Source organism: Theropithecus gelada, chromosome 1 (assembly GCF_003255815.1).
Source record: "Theropithecus gelada isolate Dixy chromosome 1, Tgel_1.0, whole genome shotgun sequence".
Classification (NCBI taxonomy): Eukaryota; Metazoa; Chordata; class Mammalia; order Primates; family Cercopithecidae; genus Theropithecus; species Theropithecus gelada.
Genome location: NC_037668.1, coordinates 211,872,201 through 211,889,948, shown reverse-complemented (window position 1 = coordinate 211,889,948; position 17,748 = coordinate 211,872,201). Strand labels below are relative to the sequence as shown.

Here is a 17,748-nt window from a genome sequence, read left to right as displayed (position 1 = left end):
ATCTCAGCTGAAAGCTAATTGATACATCAAAGACCAGATCCACCTGCTACCCCATCCTGCCACAGCCATCACAACCTAACCTAGGGCCAGGTACACCTATAATCCCAGCACTTTGGGAGGCTGAGCCAGAAGGGTTACTTGAGGCCAGGAGTTTGAGAACAGCCTAATCTCATAGCAAAACTCCATCCCTACAAAAATTTTAAAAAGCAAAGAGGCATAGTAGTGTGCTCCTGTAGTCCCAACTACTTGGGAGGCTGAGATGGGAGGATCGCTTGAACCAAGGAAGTTGAGGCTTCAGTGAGCCATGAAAGTGCCACTGCACTCCAGCCTGGGTGACAAAGTGGGATCCTGACTCAAACAAAAACAAAAAGAAAAACACAAAAAACAAAAACAAACCTTAACCTTAGCCATAGGAGGCCAAAGCAGTAGGCTCGCTTGAGCGCAGGGGCTCAAGTCCAGCCTGGAAAACAGAAAAAAACCCTCTCTCTCTAAAAAAAAAAAAGGAAGAAGAAGAAAAAACCCGATAGCCCATACCTGACAAAATATAAAATGTAAGTCCCCTGAAGCTTAACTTAGAACCCAAATCTATTGAGATTAAAGTCAGTCATCTTGGCAGAATGGGGTCTTAAAATAAAAACTAAGTTGAATGTTCTTGTTAATAATTTGAATGTGAAAATAAAATTGTCTAAGAGAATGTCTGAGTTTGTTGACCTGATAGAATGTATTATTTACATTTAATTAGTATCTCCCTCTGAACTTGACTCTCTGAAAACATATTTAATAGCTGGAATGATTTTACCTAGGATACGCACAGCATTAAAGAGTTTCTCCCTTCAAAGTGGGGAATATGTCTACTGAAAAAATTGGAATATATCAAAACACATCCATCCTGAAAATAACCCAAAAGCCATTAAGCTCACCTTTAACTTTAGCTCATTTGATTCATGAAAGAACTGCAAGAAAAATTGCATGGCCAGCAAAGTCCCACTAGCTGGACCCCTCATTTCCACAATCCAATAGCACCATATGCTTCCTCCTGTGCATGGAATTTCTATTTTCTCTGCCTCTTAAAATGACCTGGAAGTCAAAAAATTTCCTATGAGATGATGTAAGACAACCACTCTGCCTGGATCATGCAGTAATTACACCTTCCTAGCAGGCTTCTCTGCCTGCTCGTCTCTTCACTCAAAAAGTGCAATGCTTGACAGATGCAAAGTGGTTATGCCTCTCTGCTTGCCTCCCTCCAGCGAAGCTCCTGGGAGGACACCCTGAAAGTGATTGAATGTCTTCTCCGAAGACAAGGGCTTCCTCAGCAGCCACAGTGAGCTTGCTGTCACACCCTGGATTACAAAGTGTGAATTCTCTATTCTCTGAAAAGCTAATGCTTCCCAACTACCACCCTGATCATAATATTATAACTTTTTAAGAAGTGTTTTACAGTTCAGTAAATCACTTCTATATGTCATCTCATTTCTCCTCACAGTTTAGTGTCCTCATGAGAAAATAAATGGACTAAAACCCATGGCAGGTAACTAGTAAAGGGACACTCAAAGCTTAACCTTCCTGTGCCCTGCCTGGTGTTATTCCACCGCAACGTAAATGTAAGCACGTGGTGTGATGGTTAATTTCATATGCCAATTTTGACTGGCCATGGGGTGATTAGATGTTTGGTGTTGAGATGCTAGGTGATCAGATGCTAGGTGTTTCTGTGAGGCTGTTTTTGGATGAGATAAATATTTCCATCAACAGACTGAGTAAAGCACATGTGGATGGGCTTCTTCCAAACAGATGAAGGCCTGAATAGAATGAAAAGGCTGACTCTCCCTCAGATAAGGGGGGACTCCACCTGCCTCAATACTGGGACATCATTTTTTTTCTGCCTTCATACTTGAGATGAGACATCAGCTTTTCCTGGGTCTCAAGCCTGCCAGCCTTTGGGCTAGAATTTACACTATGAGCTCTCTTGCTTCTCAGGCCTTTGGATTTGAACTGGAAAAGTATCACTGGCTTTCTTGGGTCTCCAGCTTACTGACTCACTCTACAGATCTCGGGACTTGTCAGCCTCCATAATCACATGAGGCTCTTCCTTACAATAAATCTCTTTCTCTGTATATGTGTGTATATACATATATACACATGCATACATATATATACACACACGTATACACACACACAAATATAAATATATTTAAAATCGTGTGTGTTTGCGTGTGTGTATAATTGGTTTTGTTTCCCTGGAAATCCCTGACTAACACACATGGGAACATAGTTTGGAAAGCTGTAACCAAATAGGTTTCCCTTCTTTGGATGCTGTAGCTCCTTATCCATGGCCTTCCCTATTTCTGTGCCTTGTGGGGAATTGCTAGCCCACTGTCTCCAGCTGATGGAGGGCGGCCACTGTGCCTTGTCAGTGTTAATGAAGTCTATGCTCCACCAAGAGTCAACTGCTAACCTTACCTTCAGGTAGGAAAGATTCCAACATTCTCTGCTTTGGCTTCTGATTTCTTGAATTATGCATTTGTATTAGCCTACAGAATTCACATCATCTTGTAAACTTATTTGTTTTGTTTGTTTGTTTTGTGTGTTTGTTTGTGTGTGTTTTTCTTTTTCCTGAGACGGAATCTCACTTTATCACCCAGGTTGGAGTACAGTGGCACCATCCCGGCTAATTGCAACTTCTGCCTCCTGGGTTCAGGTGATTCTGCTGCCTCAGCCTCCCAAGTAGCTGGGATTACAGGCACGCATCACCATGCCTGGTTAATTTTTGTATTTTTAGTAGAGACAGGGTAGCACTATGTTAGCCAGGCTGGTCTCAAACTCCTGACCTCAAGTGATCCTCTCACCTTAGCCTTCCAAAGTGCTGGGATTAGAGATGTAAGTCACTGTAATCCTGGCCATTATTGGGTCTTACATTTTAATTTTCCCTTTGTAACAGCAAACACCAAAATACCATATAGTGGTGAAAAAATAGAGAACTTGAGAAAATTAGTTTTAATATCAACTTCCCTCACTTACCAGTTATTTGAACTTGGTAAACTGCTTCTAGTTGAGCTTCAATTTCCTCCCATGTGTAATAGTGTTAAGTATGTCTCAAATGGAAACAACTAAGCTAAAAAGCCTGGCATACAAAAGAAACCAAATGAACACCGGTTCCTATCCATTCTCCACAGTAGTTCTGAGCAAGTTTCAGGTATGTTGCTTGCTCCGGAGGCATTTAATAGCTACAACTATTTTTAAATTAAACTTTAACAGCACCTTGGGTTTGAAAACTGAAAAACAGAAAAGTCGACTAATAGGTTATTTTTGTCAGTGTTACCGTTTCGTGTTACACTACTCTTGTGTCTCAAAGGCAAATTAGGAAGAACAACTTATAGTTTGTTTTTATCTTATGCCCTACTTATCATTAAGAGTTCTTATGTTTATTGTTGTAACTTGATACAGATTTCAGTGGTAACCAAGTTCAGTGAGTATTGTTTTTCATTTTCTTGGTGTATAAAACAATATGCTCTGTCTGTATTGTTAAAGTTAAAATTAATTCTCATCATTTACTTCCCCTTCTGAGACCTTGGCTAGAATCAGTGTGAAAATGTTCCTTTTTTATGAAAAGATTACACTTTGTAGGAGAGATATATAGAAAGAGTTCATAAAATTTAAAAAAAAAAGTCTGTGAGACAGGAAATGTAGTTGGGAGTTTTTGTGCTGTAGGGAAGTCAGAGTCAGGAACATACAGCCAAACCTACAAATACTGAAGGATTCTTTTCCTTTCTCATTCAACAGGATATAACTATATTCATCCAAAAAATGTGAGTGATGCTTTGTTATTTTAAATCAGTATTATTTGATCAATACACACAGTTATTTCCATTTTTCATGGCTTTCCCAGTAAAAAGTCTTAGGATCTCCTTGCCACCTTGCATGTGGAGGGGTGCTCAGAGACTATCCTTCATTATTTCTGAAGCTTTGCCAGCTACAAGGAAATGAGTTACTCTTAAATTGTCAATATCTGCTTCCAGGAGTATAAAGGTGAAAATTGGATTTTCCAGGGTTAAGTATACATACTTTCTGTTCTAAGAAGGATTCCTTGGCAGAGCTATCCTGGCCACTAAGAAGTAAGTCAAGTGTGGAATTACTGTCCATGGGGGAGCCCCAGGCACTTGTGAATGAGTCCAAATGCAAATGTTTCAACTAATCAAAGATGAAAATTATGCAAATAACCCATTAATGGCTTGAAAAGATTTCTGCAGAAAATATATTTGTATGTTAAGGTATTTTTCCACCCATTTCTATTTATGAGGACCAGAAAGAGAGAAGGAAAGGGGAAATTAGAAGAGAAGGATCTCTCTGAGTAGTAACAGATCCCAGCAACTTGGTAACAGAGAAGAGTAAGAAGCATGGCCTTTGGACTTTAAGGATGTCTGTGTCCAACAGAACAATTCCTTATAAATTAGGTGATGGATCCTCTAAGGCTATTCCTAAATTCCATTCAGTCTGCCTTGACATGGCTGATGTGGAATAAAGAAAAAGGACCTCTGTTTGCCTGCCAGAAGTAGAGACCAGGGTAAAGTGACTCAATGAACAGTAGCTTACTCTTTCACGTAAAAACAGGAAGAGCGGTAGGCAGTAAGGCATTGCTGGCACAAATCTACCAGGCCATCAGGGACAAAGGTGGTTTCTATCTTTCTGTTCTGCCATGCTCAATCCTTGTCTTCCACCCTCACATTTGTCCCATAGCCACAGGATGGCTGCTGGCATTCCAGACATCAAGTGTGCATCCAAAGTAAGAAGAGGAAAAGCAATTAGCAAAAAGAGAAAGCCTCCCAAGACAGTTAATTGCCTTTTATAGATTTCCCCACTCAAGGAATTCTACTTACGTTTCATTGACCACCTCAGCTACCAGGTGTGGGCTGGGAGAGCTAAGAAATATATTGTTTTCCCAAATCGGTCTTCTGTTAAAAAGGAAGCAGGGAGGCTGGATATTGGGTAGGCAACAGTTTCTTCCTAGCTTGTGCAGCTTCCTCCGAGCATGAAGGAATAAAGATAGAAGCTCAAGATAGTCTCAGAGCTCAGGGAGCAAATAGGACAGGGTATTTCCAATGAAGCCAGCAAGACCTCAGACTTCTCCAAGCCTATGAAGCTGAACGCAGAAGAAACATTTAGAATGGGATGATCAGGGAAGTATCCATTTTTCACAGCCCAGAGCTGCACAGGAGCTCGGCGTTTCTTATGTGAGTGAGGACAGATTAGCTGCAAGTTCTGAACGCCTCCTGTCTCCTGCCCCCTGCCCACTATTTCCCCATAGGACCAAGGTTACTGTCCTCAGTGATTTGGCACCAACTCTAGTCTTGGGCTGTGTTTAATCTGTGGTTCAGAAAATGCCCCACATGAGCAGTTTTGGAAATTATTCAACACATGACGTGAACTCAATCTTTGTCACATATTCAGATGTTGAAGAAATATGACTTCCTTCCCTTTTTTAAATTAGAAACTCCATTCTATCAGAGTGGATACAGTTAATTGCAATCAATGTGTGTCTTCTCTTTGCCTCAAGTTAGCCTCTAAGATCCAACAAGAAGATATGCAAGCACAGGAGTATTTACAGTAAAATATGCCCTTTAATCAAGACAATTTACAAACGCTAAGTAAGGACAAGGGAAGAGTGCCTGATCCATCTTTAGAAGGTCAGGGAAGATCATAGTGGCCATTAGTTTTAATTTTATACTAATCTCCAGTATTCCTTTCACCTATAACTATCTGAATCTATGATCTCACAACCCCCAATGCACAAACATTTTAGTCTAAATTCTAGAAATTTAGACCAAATTATTTTTTCTTTCTTTAGCTGAACAACTTTTCTTGGTTGGGTTGCATTACTTAAGAAAAAGGTTACTCTACACATAGACACAGGGAGGGGAACACCACACACCCCCCGGAGCCTGTCAGGGGTGAGGGATAAGGGGAGGGGGAGCATTAGGACAAATACGTAATGCATGCAGGGCTTAAAACCTAGATGACGGGTTGATGGGTGCAGCAAACCACCATGGCACATGTAAACCTATGTAACAAACCTGCACGTTCTGCACATGTATCCCAGAACTTAAAGTAAAATAAAATAAAGAAAAAGGTTACTCTAAATGGGTCCTATGGCGGTGTCACTAGGCTCTGCTTGATACCTTGCAGATAAGCTTTGGCTTACAGGGTGGCTTTTTTTTTTTTTTTTGAGATAGAGTCTCGCTCTTTTGCCAGGCTGGAGTGCAGTGGTGTGATCTCGGCTCACTGTAACCTCCGCTCACTGCAACCTCCGCCTGCCGGATTCCAGTGATTCTCCTGCCTCAGCCTCCTGAGTAGCTGAGATTACAAGTGCCCGCCACTACGCCCGGCTAATTTTTGTAATTTTAGTAGGGACAGGGTTTCACCAAGTTGGCCAGGATGGTCTTGATCTCTTGACCTTGTGATCCACTGCCTCAGCCTTCCAAAGTGCTGGGATTACAGGCGTGAACCACTGTGCCCAGCCCTGCAGGGTGGCTTTTACAAGCACAGCTCCAATAATGTCTTATGCTTATTTAGTGCTTTTTTTGGTTTCAACATCTCTGATCACACACTGTTCACACAAAAACCATGTTAAAGTAGCAAGAAAAATGCCTTTTACTCTATTATACAGTTCTGCTAAATGTAAAAAACATAGGCAGATTAAGTAATTTATCCAAGGCCAAAACATATGTAATTGGTAACATATTCTGATTATGAAGTATTTTAATAAAGTCAGAGAGCTCTAGAAATGTATGGTAGTGATATAGTGTGGCAGTTCACAGCCGGTACCCTGGAGCCCGAATGCCTGGGCTGATGACTCAATGTTACCGTTTATGACCTGTGTGACTTTGGGCAAGTTACTTAACCTCTCTGTGGTTCAGTTTCCACATCTGTGAAATAAGGATAGGGTTGTGTCATCAGGATTAAATAAACGTGTATCTGTACATTAGTGCCTGCCAGAAAGTAAATGCTTGTCAACTAAAAGAGTCAAACTCTGCAAGATATTTGAAGAGATTTATTCTGAGCCAAATATGAGTGGCCATGACCCATGACATAGCTGTCAGGAGGTCCTGAGAACATGTGCCTAAGTGGTTGAGGTGCAGCTTGGTTTTATACACTTTAGAGAGACATGAGATTTCAATCAAATACATTTAAGAGGTGGGACAACTCAAAGTGGAGGCGGGCGTGGGGCTGTGGTTGTTGGGGGGCTTCCAGCTTACAGGTAGATTTTTAAATGTTCTGGTTGACCATTGGTTGAGTTTCTCTAAAGACCTGGGATCAACAGAAAGAAATGTCTGAGTTAAGATAAAGGACTGTGGAGATCAAAGCTCTTTACAGAAGAAGCTTTCAGGTAGCAGGCTTCAGAGAGAATAGGTTGTAACATGTTTCTTATCAGACTTCAAGTCTGTATTGATGTTATTGCCAGAAAGGTGTATGAGTCATGTGAGACCCCCACTTCCCATCATGGCCTGAACCAGTCTTTCAGGTTACATTTTAAGAGTGTCCTGGTTGAGGAGGAAGTCCACGTAGGTGGTTGGGGGAACCTTAGAATTTTATTTTTTCACATGCTATATACGTATTTGCTATTTATTATGAATTTGTATTGAGTATAACAAATTTCACTTATTTTACTTTTTCTTTTATATCCCTCTACAAGTTTGCTAGAAAGTATTTGGTTATAACCTATTGGCTTATTTTGTTGCCTAACTCCCTTTATATTCTAAGAAATAGATTTTCTCAAGATACCTTAAAGTAATAGAGACTTTACAGATGAATACTCAGGGATGTAAAGAAACAAGAAATCTTCCCATAAGTTGGATTACCTGGTATCATGCAGAACAGGAAACCCATTGAGGACAGCGGAGGCCAAGGACACTCAAACCATGTTCCCTACAGAAACAATTAGTTCCACCATCCCCATGGCCCATGGTTTCTACACATGGGCTCCTATTTCTGGCTGAAACTAGGATTGCTTCAACTTGGCTGTTCTAAACTGCTACATTCTCTTGGGTCTCACATTGCAAATTCCAAAGAATAGAGAGAAGATTTAGCTTATCAGTCACTATCCAGGATACAGAATTCTGCTGACAAATTTCTCTCACCAAATATCCTCATGTTCCATTTTCATATGGCTACTCCAGGACAGACCCAGGTCCCTAGTCCAAACAATGGTGGCCACGGTATCCAGATTATGTCACAAAGCATAGCACATTTTGAGGAAAGAAATCCTCCTGCAGCTGCTTTTATGAGAGGAGAGCTGTGTACCTGGCAAACACTTAAAGATATCACTGTTCTCACATACTGTTACTAAACACGTTCTTTTGTTTTGGTTTGTTTTGTTTTTTACCTATTTGCAAATCTGTTCCAATGGAATGACTCCTTAAGTTAAAATATAAAAGACTCTAAGAATTGCCATTTGAAAGGCCTTAACACGTCTTGAGATAAAGCAACACGGTAACAAAGAGAAACTCCAGGGAGGGCTTCTCTGAAGAACAATGCTGGGGGATTCATCTTCTTTCAGATCTCACTTCTGTTAAGGATCCTGTACTGCAATTGTTCAGTCTTTATGTCCAACCTTTAAAGGCATAAGATAGATGTTACAGCATATCACTTTCTTTTTACAGACTGAAAAATATTCTCAAAAACATTTCTTTCATGGAAAAAGAGTCTTTTCTTTCTGGAGTGAAAAACACTACTTGCATTGTGAGAGCCTTCGTCTTAAAACAACATGAGGCAGGAAATATAGAGAAATTAATTTCCTTTTAGCTGTTCAAAACTGGAACACTTTTAATATTCTAGGGCTATCAAAGATATCCTTACCTTTACATTTAAATCTTGACCAATAAAAAAAACACTGCTAGTGTTTAACAGACCTGAGTGACTTTGTCAAAATATTAATCTACTTTGCTACCGATTTTGGGAATGCATTTTACAAAACATAATTCTTTCTTCCATCCTTAGAAGCCAAACCACAGAGATTGAAGACTCGCCACCCCATCCTACCCTTCGACAGAGACTAAAACGACCTTTTCCCACTATGGGGAACTACATCATGAGTTTGGACAGCTGGCCAAAACAAACCCTCTTTTAAAATATTTAGATTTTTCATGGATGACCATTCTTGGTACGCACAAAAAAGGAAGGAATCCAATTCCAAAATTCATGTACCCACTGAAGAGGGTTCACCTTTGTATTAGCCAAGACTTTCAGTTGCAAGTGCCAGAACCAAATCAACTAAAAACAGCTTAAGAAAATAAACTGTATTTAATGGAAGGAAACTGGGTTATCTCATATAACCAAAGGAATACTTCAGCATCTAAATGGAATAGACAGATGTCTCTTGGTGGCTGAAAGTAGGGTCTGACAGGCCACCAGGACACTACATATATGTTCATTTACCTTCATTTACTGTCTCCGCTTTTCTTGGCTTGTAGGCTTTGTTCTCTCCCTCACAAAGGAGGAAAACATGGCCTCACACAAAGCATTCCACCTCCACCACTACCACCAGCACACACCCCTTTCCAAATCCCATCCAGAGACTCCTGGTTCAGTTGCCCACCATCACCCAATGAGCTATAGGCAAAATCAGGGCATGCATCCATTTCTGGGTCAATCCACTGTGGTTAGGGAATTAAAGCATGTCAAAACATGGTAATCCCCAAAACACTGGAAAGAGAAGATGTTTCCTAGAATACATTAGGTGTTCAGACGACGAGAGTGTACTGAGCAGACAAAGCAGATTTCTGCTCCAACCTCGAAAATAAAAGACCTCAAGGCTCAATGTGAAACCAATTTGACTCTGGTGGTAACAATTAACCGTGTGGATTAGGAGAAACAATTTGTTCTCTCTACTTGGTGCTACCATAAGCATTTCTTCTTTTCGTTGCCAAGAACTAAAAGATGCCCACCAAGAAAACAAATGTGGGAAATAAATTTTTAATAATATCAAATAAAATTGTGTATTTTCCTCTAAGCCAATAAACAAATACTATACCAAATGCCTATAAACACTAACATATTACTGTCATTTTAAAATATCAAGCAACTGTTCAAAATTCATTTACCACCCTTGGTTGTCTAGCATATCTCTGGCATCCTCACCAGCTTAACCAGTTACTTAAACATTAGAAACCTCAATTCACCAGTAGAGTTCATGGTTATATGAGGATTTTAACCTTTCTTTATTTCTCCCAGCTCCACCATCTCTACCTGCTCCTTTGTGGTAAGAACTAGGAAAATCAGAAAGTGTTTCTCAATGGTTTTTGTTCTTTGTAAAAAAACAAGATGGGCCACTTTAGATTCTTCTCAAAAAAGAAAAGACAGGAGTTCTAATCTTTACAATAAACACAGCATAACATTGGAAGGGAAATTGATTCCCAGTTTTTAAAAAGTGAGAAACATAAAACTCAGACCATAGTGACCAATAGTTTGTAAGCCTAAATAAATAAACATTTATCTCTTGAATCTCAAATAGGTTTCATCTAACTTGGTTTTCATATATTGTTGCATTATTTTGGGTTTTTTTGGAAAAAAAGGTATAGAGGAAAAAAATAAATCTTTTTGATCATACTAAAATATACTTAAGATAAAATTTACCACTTTATTTCTCAGTACATGTTTTAGCGGTGTTAAGTACATTCACACTAACATGCAGCCATCACCACCATCTATCTCAGAAAGAGAAAGAAATCTCACATTTAGTACAATCTTACCCTTTCCCAAAAGACCGTTTTCCAATATTGTGGTTATTGAGAGGAAACAATCGTTTTTTTCTCAAACATTTTAAGGCCAGTTCCAGAGAGGGTCATTCTCCTACCCTTCTCCAAATTATTACTTGGCACCAGACAAAAATGCATTCTGATCAGTTGCCCCATCTTTATGTTGGAAATCACATTGCTTACTTTTTGAAAGCTCCAAATACTTAAAAGGGATACATGCATTCTCTCGCTTCAGGTTTCCAGCAATACATGACAGTTAATTACAATTTTATGTTGGCTCTGACAGGCTGCACTGTTGAGCAGGTTCCCACACAAAGTATTGATGGGAAAAGAAATGGAGCAAAGGCATCAATTACAAGGATAGACGATGCCCTCTTCATGCAGTAAGGAATTAACTTCTGAATCCTAAATGGCACTCAATGCAGAACCGTGAGGAATAACAAAGAGATAATTGATCCATCTTTCCTCTGCATTTTAAAACATACATAATTGTTTATTGGTTGACTGGATTTAGCAATCTCTCCTGTCAAGTAAATATCCGAGCTTTCCTTTAGAAATTAAACCAAAGAAATGAACATCCCTCAAAGCTTTTGCTGTAATGCATTTCACACTCAGTAGTCCATAGATTTAACCTGCTCGGGTGATGACAATGTCTTAGTCAACGGTGCTTACTAGAAATAACGTATTATAACCATTATCATGCCAGTATACTAAAAGGTATATTGTGTAAACTCATTTCAGTTTTTCCCTAGAATGTAATGAGAAAATGACATGATAATCTTTATAAAAATTGTACCCTGTTTGCCATCCTGACCTCCAGTTCCTGATAAAACAAAATAACATTCAAAGTCACAGGAATAATTGCAGAGATTAAATAGCTGGGTAAAATGAGAGTAGGAAGGATAATTTTTTTTTCTATGCTTTTGTTTTCTGGCTGGAGGCTCGAGTCTTCTTCTTAAGCCAAAATGTTGCCTCCAACTAAAGCAAATGTGTACCCAAATGCTGATTATCATCAGCATTTTAACATTCTAGCATTATTCCAGTTGCTTTTGTTACTTTCACAAACAGGCAGCTGAAGCTATTACAGCCTTGGATTTCAACAAGGTGAACTTGCAAAAACAATAGGAAATAATTTGCATGATTGTGCATGGATTTCCCCAGGAACATAGCACCCCAAAGAAAAGAAGTACTCAGGAAAATGCCATTTTTGTTTAAAACTTGGGCGTTTTCTTTTTTATCACCACAAAGATGCATTTTTAGGATTATTCACTCATCATAAGTCTCAGAGAACTACAGAACACTAGAGTTAGAATGTTATGCAGGTCAGCTCTAAATCCCTCATTTACTGGTGAGAAAATGGAGACCCAGAGATGAAGAGTGACCTAACTAGGTCACATCCACCAAGAATGAGAACAGCAAAACTCGAATAATTATATGAGTTATTTCCAAAGCACAATTCCTCCATGTCACCACGTCGAGCCTCAGGTTTGCAGTGTATTTCCTTGAGTCCCAGCATTCAGGTTGGGTCAATGCTAATTAGGCTAGTGCAAGGTGAGTTAAAATCATCAGCCAGCCTCACTCACTGCCCCCCATCATTCTGACCCAACTACAAAGCAAGGTGGGACTAAAGAGAGGCTTGAAGGGTGGAGCTAATGGTGAAAGTGAGCTCAGGAACAGGTTTAAGGCAGCTGGGGAGTCTCAGACCCAAGGGTTTGGGCATCCTAATCTGAGTTCAAAGGCTGGCTCTTTCATAAATAAGCATTGCCTAATTTCACTGGTTCTCAATCATTCATATATATATAAATATATATATGAATGTTTATATGTTATATGAATATAAACATGAATATACATATGAGTTGCACTTTATCTGAATCTATACATATGAATATATATATTTGGCCTGGCATGGTACTGAACATCTTCATTTTCTGCCCTGGGATTCTCCTGACACCACAGACATGGAGAAGAAGCTCTAGAACTGCAGGACTGTGAAGCTCAGAAGTGAGGGGAGTAACCCCTCCCACAGGCAACCTTCGATTTCCAGGAAACGGGAGCCCAGCAGGGCGAGCGCTCCTCCTCACATCCTCTGGCAGACAATGCTGGGAGGTATTCTGAGGCTTCAAGGAGTCCTCGTAGGATTTAGCTTTCAGCCTGCAAATTCAGTAACAGCCCTCCCATGGGTTTTCACTCTTTCCTGCTCTCACTCTCTCCTGCTCCTCACTCCTACACCTTGAGCTTCTCTGTTTCCCACGTAAACCACCTGCACACAAGTTCTTTCCTCGGACCAAGTTTTCAGGGCAACTCAGACTGAGACAACCTTTTCCTAGCTGTGTGATCCTGAGAAAATTACTCATATTCTCGCAAATTCCATTTCCCCCTTTCAAAGCGACAATAATAGTACATTCAGAGAACTTTCGTAAGGACCAAAGAAGGCTCTGTGTACAAAAGGACCTATCCCTGCCCGGAGCAGCTCTTCCTGCGGTGGCCGCATCTTGATTATGCCACTACTCCATCTGCTTGGGACAAACAGCTCAGAGTCATCCTTTAGCTGTCTCTCACTCACGTACTGTGCATCCAATTCTCCAGCAAATCTGCAAGGTCTTAACCTTCAACATATGTCCAAACACCACCTCTTCTCACCATCCCCACGGCTACCACCCCCAGTGTAAGGTCACATCATCCCTCTGCCTACATCACTGTAATAGCTCCAAAGTGGTCTCCCTGGTCCTACCCTTGTTTTCCTAAATATTTTCCCTTCAAAACAGCAGCTATTTTTGAGCATAAGCCATGCAGTTAACTCCTCTACCCTGAAGACTCCTCTGATTCCCTCCTCCATCCCATTCGAAGCGTCAGCCCAAGTCTTCCTGATGGCTTATAAGGTACCACAGGACCTGACTCCTTATCACCTCTCTAACATTCACCTCTGTCTTCCTGCTCCACTCTGTTCTTCCATGTGGCCTCATCCATGCGTTTACGCTCCTATCTCTGCCCATACAGACTATTCCCTCTGCATAAAAAGTTCATCCACTGCAGATCCACACAGCTAACTCTCTCACATCACTTAATCCTCTGCCCAAATATGACACGTGTCAAAAATTTTTGTTCTGATCACATTCTATAAAATAACACATACCCTGACCTGCCAAACTCTCTGACTCCTTACCCTCCATTTGTTAAAATAAAATTGCACCAGGTAAGATAAGCAAACAGAAGTTGATTTTATTCCAGTATTATTGCCAGCAAAGGGAAGGCAGCACAGCCCAGCTCTAGATGAAATGAAGGGTGGGAGAATCGTTAAAATCTGGGATGAGGGACCTTAGACCACATCTGTTTTTGCTGATTGGCTTTACCCAAAGGAAAAGTAAATTTTCTCATGTCCTTGTGACAAAAGGCAGTTTTACAACTTGGAGCAAGGTGCCCCACCAAGGTTAGGCTCTTGCCTTCTCGTAGAGGCTGGTAGACAGGGATGCCGTCTTCCTTGCCTATTGGATTTCAAAGAGATGGTTCCCAGGTCTTTGAAAAAGGTATTCCTGGGTTGCAAAACTGGCAGAAGGCATTTATAATATCTCAAAAAGTCAGATAAGGAATTTACAAATTAAACACATTTTCAAGAAAAGGGAGATTAGGGAACAAAAGTCAGGAAGAAGCCTGTCTAAAGCTGAATCAAGCTGAGGGCAGCATTAAGGTTGTCTTGGGCACGTTAGCACCACTGTATACATCATATCTCTGCCTGCCTGTTCCCCTCTCTTCTCACTAAAATTCAGGTTCCAGGAGAATGGCTGTGTTCTGCTTTGTTTTCTGCTCTACCACATCACCTATACTATATATAGTATTTGCTCAGTTAATAGTAAATGCACAGAACATTCTAGAATATTACAAATTTAAGTTTTAGAATTAAGTCATTTTCTTTTTTCAGTGGTCTCATTAATGATAGCACTTTTTTTTCTTTTTCTGCTCCACAATTATTTTGAGATTACATTTTCTGTGAGCAATTTAAAACGTCTTTCCTAGTTGTGACTCAGAGCCATTTATTGAATGTGTATGTCTGTGTATGTGTGTGAGAAAATGTGTGCATATGTACTGTATATGTATATATACACACGTAATAATTCAATATGTACATTTTATGCACAAAATATAGTAAACATATATTTTGCATATATAAACTCACACATATTGGATTATTTTCATCCCTAAGCACATTCAACAAAGTCTCAATCAAATTTACAGACCAAGTTTTAAACTTACCCCCATCTATTCCACACCTTTTTTCAAACTTTTCCCTTCCCAGGTTGGCTTTTCACTACCTGGAAGGCACTAATGAAACAATTTTCAAAATGTTTTAAATGCAGTGGGTTGGAGACAGGAGAGTCTGCGTCTAAGCCCAAAGCAGATCAGAGTGATAGGACTCTGGTGGGTTTCGCAGAGATAAACTGCAGATTTCTAGTTCGTAGATAAGGTTACATACCAGAAACCATTTACTATGCCTTTGTATCAACTGTGTGCTCACATTTTTTCTTTTTCTTTTTTTTTTTTTGTTTTGTTTTTTCTTTTGAGACAGAGTCTCACTCTGTCGCCCAGGCTGGACTGCAATGGCGCGATCTCGGCTCACTGCAACCTCTGCCTCCTGGGTTCAAGTGATTCTCCTGCCTCAGCCTCCCAAGTAGCTGAGATTACAGGTGCCGACCACCACGCCTGTGCATGCCCATATTTTAAGAGATAGTTGGCCTGGTGTAGTGACTCACGCCTGTAATTCCAGCACTTTGGGAGGCCAAGGCAGGTTGATTATCTGAGGTGAGGAGTTCGAGACCAGCCTGGGCAACATGGTGAAACCCAGTCTCCACTAAAAATACAAAAAGTAGCCAGGCATGGTCCCAGGTGCCTGTAATCCCAGCTACTGAGGAGGCTGAGGCAGAAGAATTGCTTGAACCCAGGAGGCAGAAGTTGCACGGAGCCGAGATCACGCCACTGCACTCCAGCCTGGGCAACAGAATGAGACACTGTTTCAAAAAAAAAAAGAAAAAAAAACAAAAAGATAGTTCAATTTACCACTTTCTGAAGTGTATTGATAGTTTCCCTTTATTTTATGTAAAATATAGTCATGATACATACTTGTCGCATCCAGGCAGTGCTGGCCACCACAGCATGCAGCCACCCTGCCACAGAGAAGACACCGCAGCAGGCTATCCCCTTGCCCCAAGGCGAAGGTGGTGTGAGTGCCGCAGGTCCACCTGTAGGGCATCTAGAGCATCAGGCAGAAAATAGATAAGAAACACAGCTGATAAAGGACTATCTGGAGAAAGTGAAGCCTAACTTGAGATCCATCTGCATTCCCATCCTAGTTCTGGAAATGTCAGATATGTATGTAATAGCCAATATAACTGATTCAGAAAGTAAAGTCTTCTTTCCCAAAATGAAGGGAAATTACTTCCATTACCTTGCTGCCACGGCGTGGGATGATGACTGAAAACATAACATAGATAATTCCCAAGAAGCTTGCTTACCAAGAGGCATTTGAAATAAGCAAGGCGGAGATGGGACCCACACAAACAAGTTGGTTGCCTGGGGCTAGCTCTTAACTTAACCGGATTTTACTAGGAGATTTTTTTTTAAGATGGAGTTTTGCTCTTGTGGCCCAGGCTGGAGTAGAGTGACACGACCTCAGCTCACCGTAACCTCCGCCTCCTGGATTCAAGCGATTCTCCTGCCTTAGCCTCAGTCTCCTGAATAGCTGGGACTACAGGCATGTGCCACCACACCTGGCTAATTTTGTATTTTTAGTAGAAATGGGGTTTCTCCGCGTTGGTCACGGTGGTCTCGAACTCCTGGCCTCAAGTGATCCGCCCGCCTTGGCCTCCCAAAGTGCTGCGATTACAGACGTGAGCAGACGCGGCTGGCCACTAGGCGATCTTTAATAACGCAGAACTCGCTCACACACTGACCAAAATGACTTCTGACTGAACGAAAACTTGCAAAGACAACACCCTCATCATTCAGGCCTTAGAATCAACCAAACTTGAGGGAAGTTAGACCATGCAGGAGAAGAATGTGCTACAACACAGGGAGAGGAAACTAAATGCATGGGGGCATCCTTCTCCTCAAGAAACCCTCTAGACATCTCTATTCCTTATTTCACTGGGATTTCCTACAGAAAAGAAACCCATTCATGTGTATGGAATCAGCTGTTACAGTCTTTTTCTCACTGCAGCTCTGGGAGACTCCATGCCTTGATTTGTGCTTGTCTCAGTCTTTCTGGTTTATAGTGACTACTGTAGAAAATTATGAATAACCTCATTTCATATAAACATAAGTAACTTCCACACACTTACACAGAAGGCTAAAAATGCATCTGATATTTAAGGAATCTGGACTAGTTCTACAAGTGACTGTGTTTGGTATTACTTCAAATACACGGAAATCTAGCTCATTATAATTAAAGAGTGTTCTACATGATTTATGAATTTTTACATTTCCTGCCTTATTATTTTTCAGGGATTTCCTTTCAGTAAGCAACTCTTCCATCATTTTAATGTATTCCCTTGTAATAGGAATCCAGAATATTAGACTGAATGGGACAGCCTTTGACATTTCTAGGCTGGGGATGGCAAATTGAAATGCCTCCTGTATAATATATATATATATGTATGTTATGGAGATCATGGATATTTGTGACAGCAGAGTATTCTAATTTACTCTTTGTTTGCTGCTGTTTAAGTTAAAAACTTACCTCCTGCCTTTGAAGTTCTCATATCCACTTTACTGTGTAAAACCAATAACACATCGCTGCCAGAATACAAGCATTGCTTTTGGCAGACCAAAGTGCATATCACTTTCTAATAGACTAGAAAGGGCAAGTTAATTAAAGTACACAGGTCCAAGTCTAAAACTTGAGTATTCTTCTATGGATATTTGTGTGCAGGTGGGAAGGTGTCCAATTTGTCCAGTGATGGCCATTGAGAGAGGTAACCACCATTGAATGCTGCTAAACATCGTTTGTAGT

At 40.5% G+C, this 17,748-nt stretch overlaps 1 pseudogene; it reads left to right on the top strand.

The window, feature by feature from the left end:
- Positions 1–2,326: 2,326 nt before the first annotated feature.
- The window catches only part of LOC112634592, a 56,137-nt pseudogene continuing 40,715 nt past the window's right edge, over positions 2,327–17,748 (top strand).